A 22,516-nucleotide genomic window follows, 5' to 3' on the forward strand; every position below is an offset into this window, starting at 1 on the left:
AAATATCTGGATAATTTTATCTTGTTTGCAGGTTTATCTTTAAACACTACTATGCAAGGGCAGTTTTTGTTCCTTTTCTCTAGCTGCTGGGAGATGAAGCTACAGTTAGCAATTTTAACATGGGTTTTTACATGTCAGCATGACAGAATCACCGCAAATTGTTTTCCAAACATAGTTTTTGCACTCTTCTTAAGGGTTTAAAGACTGTCATAGATCTTTTGGACAAAAGTAATTGTAAGGATGTTTCCAACAGAATGGGGGGTAGTCTGAACTACTTTGGCCTGGTGCTTTTACTCAGTGTAGCTACCTTCTCTGCCTGTCTTTGTTTGAAGCTATGTGATTTTAGACTTGCAAATGCAAGATTTCTTGCCAAGTCTGGTCATTTGCTGAACCTTCTACCTGTACTGTTAAATCTAATAACAATTGAAATGATGGTTTGAGACATATTAGAATTTGTCTCTTCCTTTTAAGTATGCATAAAATGAGTGAATGACCTGAGTATTTATTGACACACCTAACTACAAAACTAAACCTAATACAAAAGGCAATCATAAGTGGGTTCTAAGGTATTACAGGTATATCCATATACAAATAAAAGAAGGAGGTCTGCTGCCATCTCAGTAATCTCTGAGAACCAGTTTTGAGGGTCAAAGCAAAATTTCTTCGATAGCTATTCAAGTCCTCAGGTCAGAGTTCACTAAAACTGTGTTGATAACTATGTGTTTTAGTCACCAATTCCATATAGGCAAGTTATCTTTTGTATTAAACCATTTTATATAGATGGAAAAACAGAATAGTTTGGATGCTTGGATCCTTTGCCAGGACCTGCCAGCACAGGGCTTCTTCGTAGGCTTGATAGAGATTGCCTGAGCTGGAAGCTTTGTCTGCAGTTTTCTATTTATACCTGTTTCTAAACAAAGATAATGCCTCTCCCTCTCTCTTCTATTCTCATACCTTCATATGTTCAACAGCAATGATCTTTTATGAATATAAGAGGAAGCATTCAGAATGTTATCCCTGTTCTGGCAAAATGTATGAATAAATAGAACTGTTAGAGAAGTGGTATTTGACTGCAAGGGAGCTATTCAAAAGACTTGAGTGTTTTGTAATATGATTATGATTCTTCTGTGGTGAATTTACCCTTGCCAAATGAAGTAGCTGGAACATGCCAGTCATGTTTTTCAGCCACACAGGTGCTGTCCTGTGTAGTCTCATTTTTTGTTTCTTGCTATCAACAACTCAATCAGCGATGGCATTCCTTTTCCCCTGCTCCCCAAATCTCTTGCTATGTACTCATGTTTGTATTAGTTCTTTGGGAAAGGTGCCACTAAATTGCACTGAAAGATACTGCCTTCTTCCAAATAATTCATACTGATTAATGATAAACTGTCACAACCTATTTTAGGTTTTTCCATTTGTTTAGTCTCATGCTGCTGCAAAGCTGCCACTTAGGTGTATTGAGGGTTTTCTCCTTCCCATTGGGCCTTTGGAACAAGCTGAAGAGCTTCAGTTGTTTCTCTGAAAAATGTAAATCAGATATATGGTATAACTGATGCTCTCAGAGGAGGCTTTACAGGCTCTGTACATATTGGTTTGTTAGGATTGAGATGTGTGTGCTGATTATTTTTATGGTTCTCTATTCCCAACACATTACCCAGTGCTCCACTGAGAACTGAGCTGTTTTTTTTGCTGCCGTACCAGTTTCTTGCACAAGATAAGGCTGTTGTTTCAGCAGTGTGTTCAGTCTGTGCCTTCTGGGTTTCCAGCACCCTGGATGTCCTCTGGATGCTCTGAGGGAAGATCTTCCCATTGCTAGTGCAGGTGGTTTCATGCACCTTCTCCTGCAGTCACAGTGTATTGCTGTGTTCCAGTAAAGGCAGGACTTAGCTGGCACCTCAGTTCAATTTTTATGTGTAAATGGGAGGAAAAGGGAAAACCTGTGACTGGTAACAAGCTCTGGATTTTGGACAGAAAACCTGTGTGTTTGCTTGAATTGCTGAGAAAATTAGGAGCTGCCCTGTCCCTGGTGAGTTGTTCATTGCAGGTGAAATGCCTGTGAGGGAAGAGACACCAGCTGGAGAGCATTTTCTTCAGGGACATACAGTGTCCCACTGAGCTGTAATGGTGATACCCTACACACAGGTATAAATGCCACAGTGAAATGTAAGGGGATGGTGAAATGCTCTGCATGTGTGGTTATACTTTATGTAACATCCTCTTGAGAGAGACAGCAATATTTTGCTGTCCAGCCTTCTACTTCTTGGCTCAGTGGTGGGAAATTTATCAGGCTTGAATTTCTCAACATTGTGTCCTTCCCAGCATGTGCATCAATTGCTTGGATGAGCTACTGTGGTCCTCCCTGTGCTTTTTCTGTCTGCTCTTAAAGCTCTGTTTGTTCACACATCCGCGGGGAGAGCTGCGCACTGTTCAGCGATGATCAGTTTGTCAGTTCATAATTCACTGCTTACTATTAGTTCTGATCAAGAGCCAACAATTTCAGTGCGGCACCACAGACTTGAAGGAGAGACTTTTTGTCCCTGAAACTTGTTATCTTGCTCTCCTGAAGGAGGTGGCCATCAGCTTCCTGCCAGGCTTGAGCGGTCTGCGTTGCGGTGACCGCATTTGGAGGCCGCCTTTCAGAAGTTCCTCTCCTGTCCTCTTGTGTTACGTCTTGGGAATATTGAGGTGCTATGGTAACTTTCAAATATTTAGCTTTTGCAAAGTAAGGTATTTGACTTAGGCTGTTTTTCTAGGTACTTAACCTACTCTTAGCGAATGAAGTCAGAATATCGTTGCAGTTTGCAAGACTGTCTCCTGACTTCAAGCTGTAGGGTTTCCCCGAGTCTGTGCCTTTATCTCCTGAAAGAATATCACAATAAAAGAGAGCCAGTGACAGGATTTACCTCAGTCCTTGTTAATTACTCTGATAAAGAAGAAAAATGGTGCTTTATTTCTTGACTGATTTTTACTGCTTTAACTTCCACCCCTGGGTTCTTAGTATATTTTATGGAGTTGTGCATACATCAATTTCAGAAGCTTCAATTATACAGTGTATAATTACTGAAGTCAAAGAAAATGTTGATACTATGATTACAGCAATATTTTGTAGGCTCATTAAGGAGGGAAGCAGTGTGTCAGTATAGAGGATAAACCTAACCTGTTTTTCCTTACAGCCTCTTTTTGCTCTTTTGCCGCCTGCTTAATTGCCAGACAGAATTTGTTTAATTTCAGGTATCTGTTTTGGTTTTTCTTGCAAGATGTAATTTCTTTTGTGGAAGGAAATAGCATAATAAGTCATTTGATATCACTTGGGGCTTGGATTCCTGGCCCAATCCCTGGTGCTTTTAGAGTAGTAGTTTATAACGTGGAATGTTTTTCATGACAACCGTCTCATGTATTGCACGCTACAGCTGAAATTTTAGTCTTAGTCTGAAAATAGTACCCAGACAAGGACTTGGTGATGCCCAAAACTTACAAAAAAGTATTTTGGGGTCTAACTCCCTGTTGGTTGCTACAATATGCCAGTGAGGTCTCCAGTTTTGCATAAATTTACTGTATATGCAGATAAAATAATTCCTGATTAACCTGCAGTTTCTCAGAAATTAGTGCAAATCAGTGCCCCTGTTGTTGTTGTTTTATGAATAATTTCCTTATCAGCTTGCAGTACTTCTTTGCACAATTTCCTATTCCTTTGATTTTGACGGAAGGTCTCTAAGGCCAAGGATATAGATCTGTTCATTATGTACAGTGTGTGTTGCTGGATAATAGGATAATGGGTCCAACATTTTAGTCACAAAGTGTCCAACAGTGATAGAAATAGTAATGCTTCATAGCTCATGAAAGCACATGTTCTGTTCAACACTGAGCTGTCAGATGCAATGCAGTGCAGCAGGAGATCTTCAAGCTGCCTCTTCTGAGCCATACATCACAGATAAATATTTAAACACTTTCTGTACAGAAGATATAAAGTACAATTCACTTTTCCCAGCTGTGACTGCTATTGGCATAATTGCAAACAAATGTGAAGAAGGAACAATTTGATTTAAGCAGTCATCACAAATATCACCACGTATAGTTTGAACAGAGCTACGTATCCTGGCAAGTCACTGCCTCCCACTGTTGGTGAAAACCTATGAAGCATTAGTTGTCCAGAGGAGATGCTAGCTTTGGATTTGCCCTGCTGAATAATAATTCATTTCAATCAAATTCTTCTGAGACTCAGTTTCTTCTCAAAATCTTGCAGCTAATGTAAGGATAACAGTAACTCAGGAGGAGATAAGGTTCTTAGAGGGTTATCACAGCAAGGCTATTTGAGTCTAACAATCAAGAATGTTGTTTGGAAACATTACATTCATAATAATAAAAAAAAAGGTTCTGGAGAAGTCATTATTGAAATAGTAAGTGTTCTGGCACACTAAAAACATTCAAGTGTAATTCATGATATTCAGGAGTAAAGTGGGAAGTCTAAGAAGCCAGCTAGGAAGATGTCCAGAAAAGCAGAGCTCTAGCAAATCTGAAAGGTTGATGGATGCTGTAAGGGAGGAAGGGCAGTTGTTTTGGTTTTTTAATTTGTTTTGCTGTAGGCTTTACAGTGAGGGCTGTAAGTTGATGGTCACACACAAGTGTGTGCATATCCTTCCTCATCTTGGCAAATCCCCAAACCACAAATTGGTGGAATCTGGAAAAGCTTCATTACATGCTAACTTTCTAATTGTGCCGTTCTTTGGATGGCCACATGTTGTTCCACACTGCTGGGCCTTCTCTGTGAGCTGGCATGGCTCTTCCCAGGCTTTGCTGAGCTGCAAACTCACTGGGTTTGGAGTAGCAATGCAGTAGATTGGTAGCAGAAAAGCTGAGAGAATAGGAGGCGCTGCTCACTGAGACATGTGTGGCATTTGCTTTCTCACAGATGTCGTTATGACATTTTGTTAATCAAATATCACTTGAAGTGAATCAACTGACATCTTAACACAGCCAGTTTTAATAGCAAGCACTGGCATGCTCTTTATGGTGCATAATGATATAATTACTGCAATGATCTGGATTCTGTGAGATTGCCATGACCCAGTGCTGCATTCAGCCCTTGTTCCCCCTGCATGTGCAAAACAAGGAGGCAGAAACACCAGCTTTTGGATGTTGCAAGCAACCTTGCCTTCCTGAGAAGGGCCTTTCCTGCCTCTGTCTCTCTGATGGTAAAGCCAAACCCAGGATTCTGAATAATAAAATCACAAGAAAGGTACAGTGCAGAGTTTTTGAAGAGTCTAATATTCTTTTTATTCTTCCTCATTCTGTTCTGAGTAAGAGTGATATTAAAAGGCAAATTGTTTGGTTAGGTAGGAAGACAAACTTTTTGAAGAGTCTAATATTCTTTTTATTCTTCCTCATTCTGTTCTGAGTAAGAGTGATATTAAAAGGCAAATTGTTTGGTTAGGTAGGAAGACAAACTTATTTTTACTGACTGTCTGCATCCTGTCCTTCCAGTGCAGACAGAGTCACATTGCAGCTGTGGTTTGGCTGCACAGGCACAGAATAAGATAAAAACGTTTCTCTTAGGTGAACAATTAAACATTAAATAATCATTCATGACATGTGGTCAGTTGTTACATCCCCAATGTAATAATAGCAGATGGGAGTGAGTTTAGGCTGTGTGAGATACTGCTAAATTTCAGTGTGTGTTGCTCAAAGAGCTTCATCTTGCACTGAGGGAAATGCTCTTGGAGCATCTGATCTTACTTTAGAAGAGGAGTCAAGCCAGCATTTAATACCTGGTGTCTGCTCCTGCTCACTACTTTTTTCTTGGTCACATAAATATAATCTAGTACAGCAAATTGTTTCCTTTAACAACTAACTTTTCTTCAAGTGATTGTTTTAAACTTTGTTCTTCCAAGTCTTCTGTAAATATGCACACATCACAGTAGATTATTCTTAATCCAATCTCTTATATAACCACTATCATTTTGGACTTTTCTAAGTTCTTGGTTCCTGTGGAATTAGTATTTCTTAGAACTGTTTGTTTTTTGCCAGTTTGGAGACTTATTTGGTGATATCACATGAGTATTTGGAGCCTGCACCTTATAAGAGTCATGATACCTGTTGTTGTGATGGGATTGGTTTTTAGAAAGTCATGCACATTAAACTCACTTAACTTTTTATAAATGCTTTCTTGAGATACTATCCAGATTTTCTGTAGTCTGGGTTTCTTTCTGATCTGCATAATTAGGAATAAATTTTAATCAACTCTACTGATACTAAAAGTTTCATCTGGCCTAAACTTGGTACAGTGAATGTCATACTCTGTTTTTTTTTTAAGGAGACTATATTCCTAATTTAGCTTGATAGCTGGTGAAATGAAGAACTGCTATGACACTAAAAACCTGATGACCTTTAAGTCCTGAGGTGATGTGGTTTTGGACTGTATCCCTAAGTTCTGAAGAATAGGAAAACTTCTACATATCTATTTGCATGTTTGCTCTTGTTATTGGCTGTCAGAGAAACAGCAGTTGGCTGCAGTATTTACATGTGGTCTAAACTACTGAGCTTGGCTCATTAACTCTTTTCCCTTGTTTCCTTAACTCATGTTTATTTTTCTTAAGGCCATAAATCAGAGGGACAAGGAATCTAAAATAGGGGTGATTTATGTAAATGAAGAATTGCATCTGCTAGAGGAGTGACAGAGATTTTTCTACAACAGGTTCTTTGGGGAAGGATGTGGAACCTCATTTATAACCACGTGTTTCTCAGAGATAAGAAGGATATTTGTCATCAGGGATGGGATGCGTTAGATTTGTTGTTGGTAATTTGTAACCATCTAAGATAAAGGTATCTGCAGTCAAATAGGTAGGTTTTTGAGTCAGCATGCTGCTCCTTCAGAGAGCTGGAACAGTTTTGCCTTCTCCCAGAGAGTGTTCCTGTGTCTTCCTCCAGATGAGGCGAAGTGCAGCCAGGTTGAGGAGATCTCCTGGCCTCCCACTTTCTCCTGGCCTGGCTTTGTGATGTTACTTGCTTTGAGGGGGATCCCTTCTCCTCAGATTTCTGAAGCTTATGTCCCAACTGCTGTGCACATCACAAGAACTGGGAATAAGTCTAGTCTTGGTGCACTATCATGCAGTGCAAGGTGGTCAGTGATTTATGTGCATTAATAGCAGTTTTTTTAACACTGCTAACACAGGAAGTCTTTCTTGCTTGCTATTTGGGATTATCCTTCAATATACAAATCAATGTCCTGGAACCAGCTTTGCCAGTCTCTGTTTCTGTAGTATCTTGAAGAATTGCAACTGATACTTTGAATCAAGTTTCATATTTAAAAAGTACCACTCAGAACACTGAAAGAGAAATTGAAATTCCTCCTGATTATCTTTTCCCACAAATTCCTCACAGCTTCAGTAGCTGTGGACATGACGACATTCCCCAGCATGTGCTCGCTGGTAAGACATCTGGTGTGGGTTTTTGAAGGTCCCTGGTTCTACCTGCACTTTCCAGTTTTTACCGCAGCCTTAACTACCTGGAGGCTCTTTAAAAATGTTGGGAATGATCTAAGAAAATACTGCAAGGCAGAGCTGATCTACCAACTTTGCTGAAAAAAGCAATTTTCTTACTTTCTCACTATTTTTATTTCTTTCTCATTGTTGGTTTATTTTTCTGTGTTCTGTCATATCAGGCAATATCTGCTTCATGAAAGTGGGTCTGTCTCTGTTGCTTATGAGCCTTTTAGGTTTCCAGTATGCTATTGATTCATCCATCTTCAGCTGTGTCACCTCCTGGGGTTGAAGCGTTTCTTTGTTTTTAGCTTTGTCTAAAATTGTTTTGAAACAGAGAGCAGTGCCAAAACACATACTTTTAATTGAGCAGCTTTGGAAGTGTGAAAATGAAGTCTTGGCATGATCTAATTAGTGCTTGTGTATTTTGGTCGCAAAAAGTGACTGGTAAAGAATTCCCCAGACACGTTCTCTGTTCTGTGTGAAAATAATCCTGCATAAAGTTGTATATCCTGTATATTAGTTCTTGTTGGTGCTTGGAAGTCCTGACTGTTATGCTTTCACTAATTAGCTGCCAGGATGTCCTTTTCTTCCCAGTCTCCTTGCTTTTGGCTTGTTTGTTGGAATGAACATTGGCTACTTTTGCTGGCAAGCTCTATAGAAACTGGCATCTCTCTTGTGATCTCTTTCAATCCCTCATGGTGTAATGTTTGCCAGGTTGGTGCTGTCTGGGGAAAGTCCAAAGGACTTGTGTGAAGTGGAAGGAATATTTCAGCAGTTTTTCTTTCTTCCTGACCTAATGACTGTTCAGGGCGTGGGGAGTTCTGGTAAAAGTCTCAAGGACGGTAGCTAGGTTGCTCACCTCTGTGCCCTCCTTGAATTTTTTTGCAGTAAAGTAAATTTCTGCAAGGTTTTATCACTCCTTTTGATGTCAGACAGGCTAGGTTGTTTTTTTTTCCTTCTGTGAAGATCAGGTTTGCAGCTGTAGCCTCTTGCAGTAATTACAACTGCTGTGATGGTCTGGCTTAGGTTTGGACTTGTAGCTCTTCTCCCTTTGATGAGAGTCTGAGAGCTTATCCCTTGACAAGATCCTCTCTAAAGGGTCTATGAACAGCAGACCTGGGCATAGCCCAGCTGTGTCTGACAATCCTGTGGGACCCATGTCCTGCACAGCTCGGCTGCCTTGGGAACAGCTCTCTGCCCGTTTGAAGAGTCTCTTTCTTGCCCTGACCTTTAGGCTCGTGCTCTGGGCAGAGCAGTCTGGCAGCTGCAAAGCTTTGCAATGCCTTTCCCTTCAGCCTTTGTCTTGCAGCTGGCCCTTAAATGTACAACTGGCTTGCCGGTGTTAGACTGGCAGCTTCCTTGCACTATCTCCGTATTAGAGCAGCATCCAGGGGGAATGTCCCAGCGCTCCTTTCTGGTGACTGTGCCTGGCTGTGTCACCTGGCTGGGAGCAGAGCTGCTGCCTCCTGGACTGCAGAGCTGTGCAGCATCACCACTGAAGGAGAATGAATGGCTCGTCTGGCTCTAGTTTATTTATCCAGCTGAGCAGGGAGCTGGTGCCATGAGAGATTGCTGTGTTGGCAAGACATCTGGTGCCTGAGCTGCTCTTCAGGTCTGTGTTGTACCATGTAGACATACCCAAGGTTAATGGATGGCCATTAGTTTAATCTGGTTTAATTTCATAGCTGTGCTTCATGCATAGTCTGAGCAGTATTTTGACAGGATGGCATTACTTTATCTACTCTTTCTTGTGTCCCCCCCCATTCCTGAAACTTTCTCTAAAAATGCTTTATTCCTTTTCTTCTCTGCACAATTGTAAAGCTGTGGATGTTATATGTTTATCAGCTGAGATTCATGTCTTGGAAACTTAATTTACCTTTTTATCTAATGGTTTATCACTAATGCATGGTAACGTTTCCTGGCAGGATATGCATTGTTAAAATTCCTTTGTAGGAACTCAAAAAATAGCATAGGAGCGGGTGGCTCCTGTAAGGTTCAAAATTTTTGAAGCAGAAAAGGAAAATGCTCTTCATAGTACCTGACATCAGTCCCACTATCCTACTTTCCCATGGGGTGACTCCTATCAGTGCTGAGATATAACGGAGTCCAAAGACTAGGTGTGGTGGCAGCTGTGGCTGTCAAGTAAAGGAAAAGCTGGGAGGGGAAGGCTGGCCTTGTCAGGGCAGTGTCTCCAGCTACACAGGAATTTCCTATGAGCTGATTGAGACCTTGGACAAACTTTTTGCTAACAAAAAACCACTACCACATGTCAGAATTGATTTGTTTATTTTTCCCACCTTGTCTTTTTGCCACTGAAGGAGTCAGCATTATCCAGTGGTCAGTTATTCAGCTGTCTGCCCTCTGGACCTGCAAAGCCACTCAAGCACTTTAACAACACAGTGTTTTTGGGGATGAGTGGTACATCATTGCAGCAGCCAACTTCAGGGACATGGGAATGGTCCTGGGGCCCGAGGCTTGTCTTTGAGCAATTAGTTGCTATGATCACAAATAAATGATAGACTGTGCTTCTCAGCTCCAGTTCCCAAGCACTGGTTTCTGTTAAGTGCTTTGTGAAAGAAAGGAAAAAATAATAAAAAAATAATCTGCAGTTAAATTCATCTCCTCTAACAATGTCTAATGCTTTCTGAGGACCGGTGCTTGAGGGAAGGGTGTTGTACAAAATGACAGACAGCAAAATAGACATAACTCTTTGTGCAGGGCTTTGAGGTATTAGGAAATACAGTTCCCAACACTGGCACATCAGCCTCTGATTAAACACTGTGGTTTTACCGGCTCAGGATTGATTACTTTAGAAAGCATTAAGTATTTGTCAAATACTCTTCCTTCGGATACTTGACATCCGGATCCTTTTGTCTTCATGACTTGCCTCAACACCTCTGCTTCTCAGCAGGCTGGGTGTGCTCCCTCCTACCCCTCCTCCTGGCCCCAGTGCCATGCCCTGCACTGTGCCTCAGTCTTAAATTTTTGCATAGAAGTAGCTGGTTGCACAGGTTGGTCCATGTTCCTTGGGCGAGGTGAGGAACCAGGATGAGAGAAAATACTTGCCTCTAATGAGCAGCTCTGTGCCCTTCAGTCTGTTAAAGAAAAAACCTTTTCCCCTTTGCAAATGTGAGAAGGGTGTAGCATGGTTCCTATGTCCTGGCTAGCAAGACACCCCAGGAAATGCTCTATGGTCAACTCTGTTGACCATTTCTATGGCTGGAAAAATGTTTTTCCAGCTGAATCCATAGCTGGATGTACTGTACATTATAGTGTTACATTGCTAAAAAACAAATGATGAAAAATATCAACATTATATTTAAAATTTGCCATTTTCTTTATTATTTGCTGCTACCTCTTAAATTTTTTCAAGTCTTTTTTTCAGGGTTAGTCAGAACAGCATTGGAGTAAGTATTGTCCTGCCTGTGTTGCATTCCCTGAGCTCTGAAATGAAAAGTAATGTGTTAGCAAAATCACTGCTCTTCCTTAAGGTATGCCAGGGGAAGTTGCTTTATTTCTTTACCCGGAATACATAACCTTTTCTTCACAATAAAAATACACCCTCCCAAGCATTAATTGTTTTTCATCCATGGCTGTGTAAAAAGTTCTATCCCAAAATTGTCAGATTTTTCCAGCACAGTTGCTCTGATATTCTCGCTGTGCAGAAATAAATACAAAATAAATGAGTGAGCTGTTCATGTGTCATTGATAATTGAAAACAAATATAGACAGAGATTATTTTTTAAATTTTTGCTGAAGAATGTTTAAATCATGCCATACTGCATTACACATTACAGGATATTTATGCTTGTGTTAACACTATAGTTAAAGCTGAGGTTAGTCAACCTTGCTGTGTTACAAGATTAGAGAGGTGAGTGCAGGTCTACAATAAAGCTTGTTTGGGGCAGAAAACTGAGCTCAGAGGTTTGTTTTGAAGTCAGTGTTTTATGGACAAAGTTTGGTAAGTCTACTCTGTGATTTTTCTGAAATTGAAGTAAAATGCTGTATGTTGAAATGTTTCATTTCATCATGTTGTACCTGTGGAAGGACTTACCTGAAGAATTTTCTCTTATTTATGAGACTTCAGCTGGTGACTGCAGGGTGGAATTTTAACAGGTGCATTTGCACTTGGCTATGGGAGGAAGAAAAGAGAAGGAAATACTTGTAGTCTTTAGGAGGTATTTAAACTTTTGGGGTTTGCTTTGGAAAAGTTAATGTTCATTAGAGGTGGATACCTTTAGGATGTAGTAAATCATACAAATGCACGTGACAGTGTTGATATGAGAGATGAGCGTGTTAGGCCAGTGATGGGGAAACTTCATCCCGAGCAGTTTGTTGGCATGTCAGATGGGAATGGGACACTCCCTGTGGAGGTCAAGAGTACACTGGTGTTTGTGTGGCAATTTTTGACTGCTCCAAGAAAACAATAGTGGTTTAAATTCCTAAACAATGCATAATTACGTGAACTGAAGCTTGCAAATTTTTGAGCTCATTTGCTGTACTAACTTGCACTACTAAAAATTCAGTGTTTTCCCATTAAACAAAGACAGATTACTTTTTGTACTGAGAGGATTGTAACGTTTGTTTCACAGTACCTCAGTTGCAATATCCATATATTTTATATGACTTGTTGCAAATATACAGGTGAGAAAGTTTCTATATTAAGACTGTTTTATGCAATAATTCACCTTAACCCCTAAAGCATCATAGCAGCTTTCTGTTTTTCTTTAGGTCAGGTCTCAGTGCTTCTAGGGCTCATGGATCCTGGCTCATTGTTGAATACTCTTGATAGTTTCGAAGCTGTTAAATGTCTGAGTTGCATCTTTCAATTACAGATCCGTAGCTTACTTCAGTGTCATTTAGTGTAATTTGGGGGGAGCAGCTCATAAAGCCATGATGAGAGAAGAAAATAAGAGGCACACAGTTGAATAATCTGAGAAGTGAAACTGCTTGTCATCCAGTTTCTGAAGTATTGGCTTTATTTTTAACAAGCCTAGACTGAAGGTTTGATAAATTGGGGCTGTATGGATTGTGTTAGGCAAATCAAGTAATATTCTGTTGAGAAATTATGAAACCCATTCAAACCCAGAGCTTGGGTAGAAGATTTTAATTGTACTCCAAGGACTCTGCAAGGTGCAGTGAAATAACTTGTGGGAGGTTTTAAAGGCAACTTTACAGTGTGGTCAAATTAGAAGGAAAATTATTAGTTAAGAACTGAGAACTTGCTTAGTTTTATTTTGGTGGAGTGCTGTTAACATTTTACAAGGAAGCAGGTTTGATCATGCACTTGGTGTGAAGTTTGTGTTGCCAGTAGCCTTTGTTCTGCAGGAGCCTCTCTGGGAGGGTTTGAATGTTTGAATCCTTAGGGGAAGGATGCCTTTGGTGGAGGTGCCTGGCCGTGTCTGCTGATGGCTGGCAGTACAGGTGATTGTTTTGGGGTGGGATCCTGTCCCTCCCTGGAGCTGGAAGAGTTGGTGTGAACTGGTGGGTTCTCGATAACCTTTTGTGTGTTTAACGAGACAAATCCTTCCGCTCAATTGTTTCGCTGTGAGCAAACGCTTATCACCGGATGATTTTGTGTACCTTGTGTCCCTTTGAATTTGTTTTGGATCAGGGACTGTAAAAGCTGGTGTCTGGAAGGGGGTGTTGCAGGGATGGAGCAAGTATTCCCCAGCTTGTTAGAGTTGCTCAAGCACAAGAAATGCAGTTGCTACCAATGGCTTACATGCAACTTCCTTGTGTCATTTGATTTCACCCTGTGCTGTGGAATTGCAGTAGGGGTAATGAAGTACTTTATTCCACAGTCTGTGGGTGAGGATGGGTAGACTGAGGTGGGAGTGCATGTTTCAACCTTCGCATTGCCAATCTCCACCCCTCTGTGACTTCCTTCACTTACTTTGTCTCTGCACATCTCCATCCCTCAGTGCCAGGGCCCAGCATGGCCAAACTGTGGGAGGTGGAAGTGGTAACTTGGGTCCCGAATGGAGCAGTGGGATTTCAATTTGGATCCTCAGCAGCCTGAGGACAAACTGTTGCGTGTGCTTTCTTTTCCTGTTGGTGTTATGGCACAGTTGTAGCAGGGTACATGGTAAACCAGCAAATTAGCTTCAAGGGTCAAGAGGTATTTCAAAACTAGGGAATTTAAGGAGGTTTTGAGCAACAAGGAAGTGGTGAACCTAATGTTTTACTTGAGAGGGCATTAACTTGCTTTTCACATGTCCTTAGCTCTTAAGACAATATGGGTGCTTTGGGTACTGATAGTCTTAGACATGGTACCTGTCATCGATGGGTGGAATGGGAGCAGGCAAGTGTGACGTTTGCCATGTTAAAGCCAACAAATAAACTGCTTTTGCTGGTGAGAAAGCAAATGAAAGGGGTTTCCTAAAGCTGTGGACTGCCTGGGTAGGCTCTGAGATTTTGGCCATCTTCCTTTCCTGTTTTATCAGCTAAGATGAATGGTGAGTCAGTGAAGCTGTATGGTGTGTTTCATTATTGGAGACCTGTCAGAAGAGTTGGTTAATAATCCAAAGCATTTGGATTCAATGTGATAAAACTAATCATAACGAAGTACTTCAGTGCCTAACGTGAAGCTGTGAAGAAAATCCTATTATCTTAAAAGTATGTGTGTATGAAAGGGCTAAATTCTTCTTTCTTAACAAGATAAACATAAACTCATTGGTGAGTTGCAGAGCAGCAGTACTGTGTCCAGAGGCTGCTTTCCAAACTTCCCTGAGATGAAGTGAAACTGAGATTTAGTGCTGTCACTTGTGGAGTTTCAAATATACTTTTGAAGACCTTTTAAGTTACATGGGAGAAGTTGTTATGGAATCAGCTTATTTAATTTATATTTAAATAGTTGTAATGAACATAAATTTCCTTTCCTAATTTCTTGGAACAGCCTACCTTTTTTGCTGGGTGCTTTTTTTCCTTTTGTCAAATTGCTTAAACAATTTATCATTAACGCATTTACTGTATTGCAGTTTAACTTCTAAGTATTATTCAAATAACTACTTCTAGGTAAGGAAAATTATTAAATGTTATCCCATACTTACTTTTACCCAGAGGGAAAGACTGAAGAAGTGAAGATTGCTTTGAGTTCATTTGATCTGTATGAAGCAGCTTTAAATTTCCTGGGCTTGTTTAATGAATGTACTGAAAGCCCAGTGTAGCTGCCTGTCTCAGATCCAATAATTGTACACAATGTATTGCTGGGGAGGGATAGTCTTTTCCCTTCTGGTTAAAAGGATTAGCAATCTGTCATTGTTGGTAATGAATGTTTGCAGGTAAGCGCAGTCCAGATTTAGCATTTGAGCTGGCTTCCTTGTGAAGGTTTGATTTCCTTGTTCTGTAATTTCCAGTGCTCAAGTGAGAGTTCTTCTTGGATGACTAATGCATTTCGGTGCTGGTTAAGGCACTTTTGAAAACCCAGTGTTTTTCATATATTAAATATTTTATTAATGACATAAGCAGGTGTCAAGGCTAGTTCACAGTCACATGTTTTTGAGCTGTGCTTCTGAATTTTGTGATTCTCAGATTTATTTTGTTAGAGTGTTGAATGGCCTTAACACTTGTTGCTGTTCTGCTTCCCCACGTGGCCCATTAGCATCTTGGCTTTGTACCTTTTTACTGTAACCAAGTGCATAATTTTTCTTGTATTTCTGCATTTTGTGTTTCAGTCTTTGCTGCATGTTTAAGAGACTTGGAAGTGTGTTCAGAATATTGAGAGGAATGTATTGCTAAAGGTGAACCCTGATGCCTTCTGTTTGAAGTACAACTAACTCTTCTGGGCATGTAGGAAGAAGCTCATCACTGCTTTTTCATAGCCTTTGTGATGCAGTTTGCTGCAGTGTACAGCCATCCATTTCCTACTGGCACACAGAAGGTCTCCTGAGGCAGAGGGGAGAACTCAGGATAAGTTGTAGGGTAGAGTCTGTCAGTGGGAATATCTGGCTGTTGTGTGACTGAGCTGCACGTGTGTAGTGGTGGGCTTCATCAGGCTAAACCAAGAGGCATAATTGACAACACTGAATATAAATCCTGTATTACTAATATCTGGGAATGGCCAAGCTGTTAGGACTTGGAAGCACAATTCAAAGATTTGCCAAGTTAGCCTTTGATGATCACTAGGAGAAGAGTTTGCCCAGGAGAAGTGAGTTATAATGTAATTCAAGATTTTCTAAAAAAAAAAAAAAAAAAAAAAAAAAGCCTCTTGCGCAATCAGAGTTTAATGACCAAGGTGATGGCTTTATGCTGCCATTGTCACTGGTTAAATCCCCAGTATTTTTTATTTGCACCTGTTTTTACTGATCTCATAATTGGCCATTGTTACAGAATGCATGTGGAATTTGATTGAGAGACCAACTTTTCTTTTTGGATGGAATGCAAACTACCTATTGCAATAAAGTTTCTGTACTTGTGATTATGGGCACTGTCAGTGTTTCCATTATAAATTTCTGGATTTTTTTTAAAGGAGCTTAAAACTAAGCTGTAAAAATTTGTTCTTGGCAGAGAACTTGTGTACAACATCTCAGCTCAAGTAAGACATTTTAATGAATTTTGAGAGAGGAAAGGAAAACCTGAACTGCTTTGTAAGTTGAGGTTACACAGGTGAAGTATACCCTGAAATCTCTTGTTAACAAAACTCAGCTTGTAAGGAAGTAGCACAACAGAAACCCCCAGTGTTAGTCCCATGTCCTGCATTACATTTTAAATTGAGTTATAACAATTGAGTGTAACTTTTGATTCATTCTGTGGAAAAGCTTTTGACAGAACAGCATTCATTGCCGGGCAGGAAAAACAGACCAGAAGGTACCTGGCATCAAGAAGCAGGGAACTCTGTAGTGGCCAGCACTTCCCACCACTGGAAAAGGCTTTTTCATGGTGATGGCAAATCTATTTCTGAGGGAAAGCAGTAAAAATATGCAATTCCTATTGAGTCCATTTTTCAGTGCTGCAGAAGATGCTCTGAGACCATGTTCAATCAATGTATATTTTCACTGGATTAAATAAACCTGACTATTGACGTCATGAAAATAAGCTGAGAAGCCTGGTGGTGGATGCTGATGCATTTTACTCTTCTAATAAACACTGCTTCAAAATTTAATGAAGTGTGCCATGTTGCTAAAGGTAAATGCAAACAAACTGAGCTGTAGACTCTTTGCTTGAGGTGCTGCTGGTTAATGAGATTCGTCACCGAGTAATGTGAGCAGATCCTGGTGACGCAAATGCCAGCAGTCATTCCCTGCCCTATTTCAGGAGGACACCTGGTGATACTGATTGTTTTCACTGGAAAAAGAAGAAGCACTGCAGCAAGATAAGTTCTCAGCAAAATGTTGAGCATCACTCATCTTTACTGTGCCTTGAGATCCTAGTTAGCTTTAACTTCCACTAAGATGGGCTCCCTTCAGATGCAATCTTTGTGTCACCTTGTGCTCCTCTGTTCTCCTCTGTTAATGTGCTTTGTCTTTAAGAGAAGCTTCCTAAAAGTTCTGTTGATCATCTATAATGTATTGTTTGGTTTGGTGCAGCACTCAGCATGGTGTGTGCCTGGTTCTGACTGAGGCAGCTGAGCACAACTGAAAAATAAATAACCTGGGAAGGGTGCATTTTATCAGAGGTGGGGGTGTGTGGAACCTGTGCCTTCCAGCAGGAATAGGCAGACATACCAATTCCCTGGATGGTGCTCTTGTGCCTTTCCTTCTAGAATGTCTTCTGTTGTGGCAGGTTTTGTGCTCACTTTTAAAAAGAGATCAGTTTCTTTGGTACCATTGCTATTGTGTGTTATTGATAAAGCTGCATAATAAGAAGAAATCACACAGAAAGGTTCTGGAGAACACCTAGGTGAACGAGTTTTGCTGCTGGAGGCAAGTTCAGTGAATAAATTTTAATGAAAACTGCAAGGGATTTTGTTATTGTAACAGACAATTGTCTAAACATTTTGGAAACAGATAATTTGGTTCTAAACTAGTTAAAATTTTGGTTTTAAATGTTTTGTCCAAGGTATGAACTAATTTTGGAAAGACGTCGATAACCAAACTGTCAAAAATTCTTATTAGTAAGTGCCTGAAGATTATGAAAAGATAGCTATGCTATGGTTATAAGTGTGGAGTCATTCATGATTTTGCTTCTGTTTTGCTATTCTAATGATATTTCTAGGTGTGATACAACTGAATGATGTCTCAGGTCATCTTTAAATAGGAATTCAATAATTGCTCTGTTTAGTGATGAGCCTGTTAGCTTTGTGTGTGGAAATAAGAATATTTCTTTTATTCCAACATAAAATATAATTGGTGTTTTGTTTTTAGAGTTGTGTGACATGTCTTTCTATTCTGTTTTGATTTCAAGCAGCAGCTGTAAATAAACTAATGCTTAATTATGTCTTTAATTATGTGAGTCCTGCTGTGAAATCTGGGGTTCTGAAACCCTGATCATGATCTGTGATTAAGCCTTGGTCTCTGGGTGAGAAGAAGAGGGAAAGCCTTCTTTGGTTTGTAGAAACCTCACTGATGTGTTACTGTCTCTGATAAGGCCTCATGAGTGAAGTAATGCTTTGAAGTACTTGAAAACATTAATCCTCACATGTGCATGTAAACCAAATATCATCCCCATTTTCTGAGTGGGGAAATGCACCCTCATTTTTCCTGGGACACCTGCCTCTTCCAACAGCCTAATGTGTTTTTTTTGGCCTGTTCTTCTTTAATACCTATGGAGCAGAGTGACCTAAAATACTTAATATATGAAAATTGTTTAGATATTTGTGTTTGTTGCCTTATCACATGTGCGTGCTTTGCTATTTTTAGCTTTCTTTTCACACTTGGACTTTGCCTTGCCAGCTGTGTGAAATTCAGGTGTAACATCTTCAGGACAGAGTGTGCAGGTCTGCCTAGCACAGTGTCAAGTGCTGCAAACTGGGCAGCTTGGATTGAGTGAGTTTCCAAATTCATGGGCAACTGAGAGCAGGATTATTTTCCTTGAACAGAATTACTTTCCTTATGTACTTTGTAAGAAACTTGTTGAAAGTCTAAGATGGATATGGAAGCCTGGGATTTCTTGCCAGTAATAGTGATTTAATATGAAATCAGTCCCACCTGCACTTTCAAACTGGCATTCAAAGACTCCTTGCCCAAATAAATGGACTTGTAGCAGTTTTAGCTCACAGGTGAACCTTCCCAGTTTGATAACCCAGCCTGTATTTCCTGTATTTGCAGGAATCTTGGAGCAAAATTGTGCTGCTGTCATCTCCCTCTTCTCTTCCACAGTCCCTTGGTGCTCTGTGTTGCAGTGAGATTCTGTCCAGGGACAGAATTTGCTGATACCAAGTCAAGTGAAACAGTACATTAGCCTCACAGCTTGTCTTCTCTTCAGAAACAACTTTAAAGGGACACAGAAAGGTCTCACCATTTGAGGAAGCTGTTCTCTTTTAATCCTCATTGAATCATCTGTTTTTCTTTTCCTCCACTTACCATGCTTGCAGGGATTATCTCCTCCAGTTCCTTTCATCTGTGGGTGGTCCTCTTCAGCCTGGCTGCCCCTGTTCTGCCACAGCTTCCCCTGAGCACAAATCTTTTCCAGCCTGTCCTGGGGTGATGGGGAAGCTGCTGGATTCATCACGGTCTTGGCGTGCATGACTGGAAGTGGCAGCAGAACAGCATGGCAGGACACAGGTAGAGTTATGGCTCAGCCCATTTCTAGAGGATGGAGCTGGTCATGGTTAGAGCCACTCTGTGGGATGGTACCTGCTGGCTCCTGCATGGAAAATACAATGTTAAAGTGAATTTACAGTCTTCTGTTGCTAAAAGTTTCCTGGAACGTGTCTCCATCACCTGTTACCAGATCTCCTTACCTTCACACCAAACTGTGACTATTTGCAAAGGAAGCACTGGGTGGTTTTGTGTGGGTAACTTTAACAGTATTGTGCTGGCAGTGGGGGAGGCTGTTGTTCTTGGCTGGAGCCATATTGTAATGCATTTGAAATCTGATTTAGAAATTATTGTAGATGCCAGTTTCCCTGGTGTGACAAGGTAGAGACCGCAGGAGTAGGAACTAATTTTGGCAAGCCCTTTTGATGAGGTTGAGATGGACATAGTGGGATGCACTCAGCCCAGAGCAGCTGCGTTTTGCCTTCCATATCTTCAGAGGACCAGTGGAACACAAAACAAGTGCGAGAATGTTCCTGTAGAAGATGAAAAGAAATAAAGACAGGACAGTCCAGCAGTTGACGGAATGCAGCCTGAAGATGGATGATTGGAAAGGCTAAGAAATGAACTATTTGAAGCATTTCTAGAGTGGGCGTCTCAGTGACGCTTCAGTGATGACGTGTTTAGGTTCCTGGTGCTCTTATCCCACTGTGTGAATAAATAAGCAGACCTGGGCTGATGGAACACACCAGTCAAAGGAAGTTCCCATTGGGGCATACATAGTCCTAAAACTTCCATAAATTGTTCTATAATATGACAGTTTCCAATTATGGGTTTTCATAATAAGAGGCTCACTGGCAACCAGTAATGCAAGTTAACTGTGGAAATTTCTATTGCTTTTCTTGGCCCTTGTGGACTTCCTGAACAGTATGTGCTTTGTCCCAGGTGTCCCATTCTGGGCTTTGAAAGTGTGTCCCAACATGCCTGGGGCTGAGACCCCTGGGAGCTGGCACTTAAGAGCCCAATCAAAAGGAACAAAAACTGCAAGTGAGGGGCTGAAGGTGTCAGCCCCAACATGTAGATGCTTGGTTGATTTGTTTCCTGTCTTGCTGAATTAAAGTGTTGATCAGTAAGAGATTTTTTTAGGCACATGGGAAATAATTTTTGTACAGTTCTGAAGAAAACTTCAATCCTTGTGAAGTATGGGTATGCAAATATCTTGGATAGCCCTTCCAGTACTTTTTGATTAGTTTGCATTCTCAGCCCGCTTTCTTCTTACGGGCACGTGCGGGTACAGGCTTGTTTGGTTTGTGAAATCTTGAATAAATCTTCAAAGAGTATCATTGTTTCCAGGAAATATGTTTTTCATACATGCTTGTATTGTTTTTTAAAAAAAGGCAGTAATGGATAATACTTTGGTTTGTGCAAGCCAACGGTGTGGATTTGCTTGGCATTGCAGCTTTCAAATTATACACGCTCAGCACAAGTAGATTCTTTTCTGATTACATGCAAGCTCTGTGTAATTATTGCATCTTTTAAAATATGTATTGATTCATGGTATTGTCTTGAAGTTGCAAATGATCCAAAAGCCTGTCTGCTTCTTTACATCAGATGAAAACTGGGTATCTTTTTGCAGTAATTTGCTGAAAATGCAGGGATTTCAGAGAATCATACTTTTGAAGATGTAACCTTATGTTCCTCTCTTCTTCTAACTCACCCCTCTTGAGTGATTTATTCTAGGGTCTGTGCATCATAGGTTTTGTCCTGGCACCCATTCTTGTAGTGTGGCAGTGCCTGTGCACATTACCAGAAAAAAGATGGCTGGGAGACAGTTTTTGAAAAAAAAAAAAAAAAAGAAGTTAAACCAAAAAGAAAAGAACACACACACAAGAAAAGAAAAGCAGTTCCAGTTAGTAGAGAGGGTTTTGCTTGCCGGTGTGGATGGGGCATAATTTGATTTAAATGACTTTTGAAAAGCAGTTCTCAAAACTGTTCCATGCATTTTCTTCCTGGCTACTGTTGAAAATATGGAGCTGAATATTTTCTGTGATGTTTCAAACCAATATGTTCTGGCAGCCTCAGAGCTGGGCCCTGTGCATTGCACTCTTGTTTCCAGTTCGCTGTGGCCTGGAGTGCAACACTCAGCTCATGAGATGCACCAAAGTGGGAGGTCTTGTGAGGAGCAGGCAATACAAAGACCCAAGGTACAAGGAACATTTCACTGGGGTCCAGCAGGGAGGCTGCCAGTTTTAAGGGCCTCTTTTATGAAAAAAATTTGCTGGTAGGAGATGAAGAAGCTGTTTGTGCTTCTTTGAATTTTGTGAGTGTGCAGGGGGAGGTTGATTCCTGGGTGTTGTTAAAGGCTGGGTGCTGAAGTGAACCTTTATTGCTTCTCTGGGGTCAAACTTTTCTCACTTGAGAGATGGGCTATGGCTAAGGATTCGTCAGTGTGACATCTTGCTGTACAGAATAGCATGTGGGCTGGGAAGCTGGGAGATGAGGTGTTTGCTGGATCACTTCTGCTCCAGGGACTTCTGTGCCTTGGGAAATGTGTGTAGGAAGGTCAGTGCAGTATAAGGAGGTATTCTGAAAATAGAGGCTGTTTTTTTAGCACCAAATCAAATCCCGGGGGTGGCAGCAGGAGTGGAAAGTGTGGAACAAGTTAGTTGATCTCTCTGTAGAAATACACAGCTCTTTGGTAGCAACTCCCAACAGGGCTGGCTTGCCTACCAAGGAGGTGGCAGAGTGTTCCCTGCAAGGGAATCAAGAACATTGTCCTTCCCCATATCTCTGACACTGCTACCCTCAGCAGTGGTTGATCCATGAAATGTGGGGTACCTGTGCTGAGTAGGGACAGCTACTTCAGACAGCTTTTTCCTGCTTCTCAGCAGTTGTTAGAGTACAAAAGGCAGGAGTGTACTGATGGAGCTGTTTATCCTGTTAGGAGAACCAGATAAAATGGACCTGAGGAAATACGGTCCTGATCCCAGGGCAAGAGCCAGACTTGGGAGAGATGGGTCCAGGGAGACCACAGAGAAGTGGCAGGAAGGGGGTGAAGGCAGGAGTAGACTTGAGGAGAGACAGGAGCAGAGGCAACTGTCTCCTGGTCAGGGATAATGAGGTGTAGATAAACATGTTTGGAGGCAGAGTGTAGGTGTGGGATGAGGGCCAGGGAATGGGAATGGGGAGCTTTCAGAGGCAAATGACAGGTCAGACACCAGATAGGGAGTGGAAATACATGGTGAGGAGACAGTTCTTGTTTTGGCTTTAGGATTCAGAAAGGTCAGTCTTGAGAATTTTCCTTGTTGATGCTTTTCCACTTGTTTTTCTGGTTATTTGTGCAAGATGGTTGGGGAAGGATTTCAGATGGACTTGGAGGGAACACACTGTAACCTGGATTGC

General features: G+C 41.0%; 1 protein-coding gene across 3 annotated transcripts in view; it reads left to right on the forward strand.

Moving 5' to 3' along the window:
- The window catches only part of DIS3L2 (DIS3 like 3'-5' exoribonuclease 2), a 180,146-nt gene that overhangs the window by 29,118 nt on the left and 128,512 nt on the right, over window positions 1–22,516 (forward strand). The window lies entirely within an intron of this gene.

The sequence above is a fragment of the Agelaius phoeniceus genome, chromosome 10 (genome assembly GCF_051311805.1).
Source record: "Agelaius phoeniceus isolate bAgePho1 chromosome 10, bAgePho1.hap1, whole genome shotgun sequence".
Taxonomy (NCBI): Eukaryota; Metazoa; Chordata; class Aves; order Passeriformes; family Icteridae; genus Agelaius; species Agelaius phoeniceus.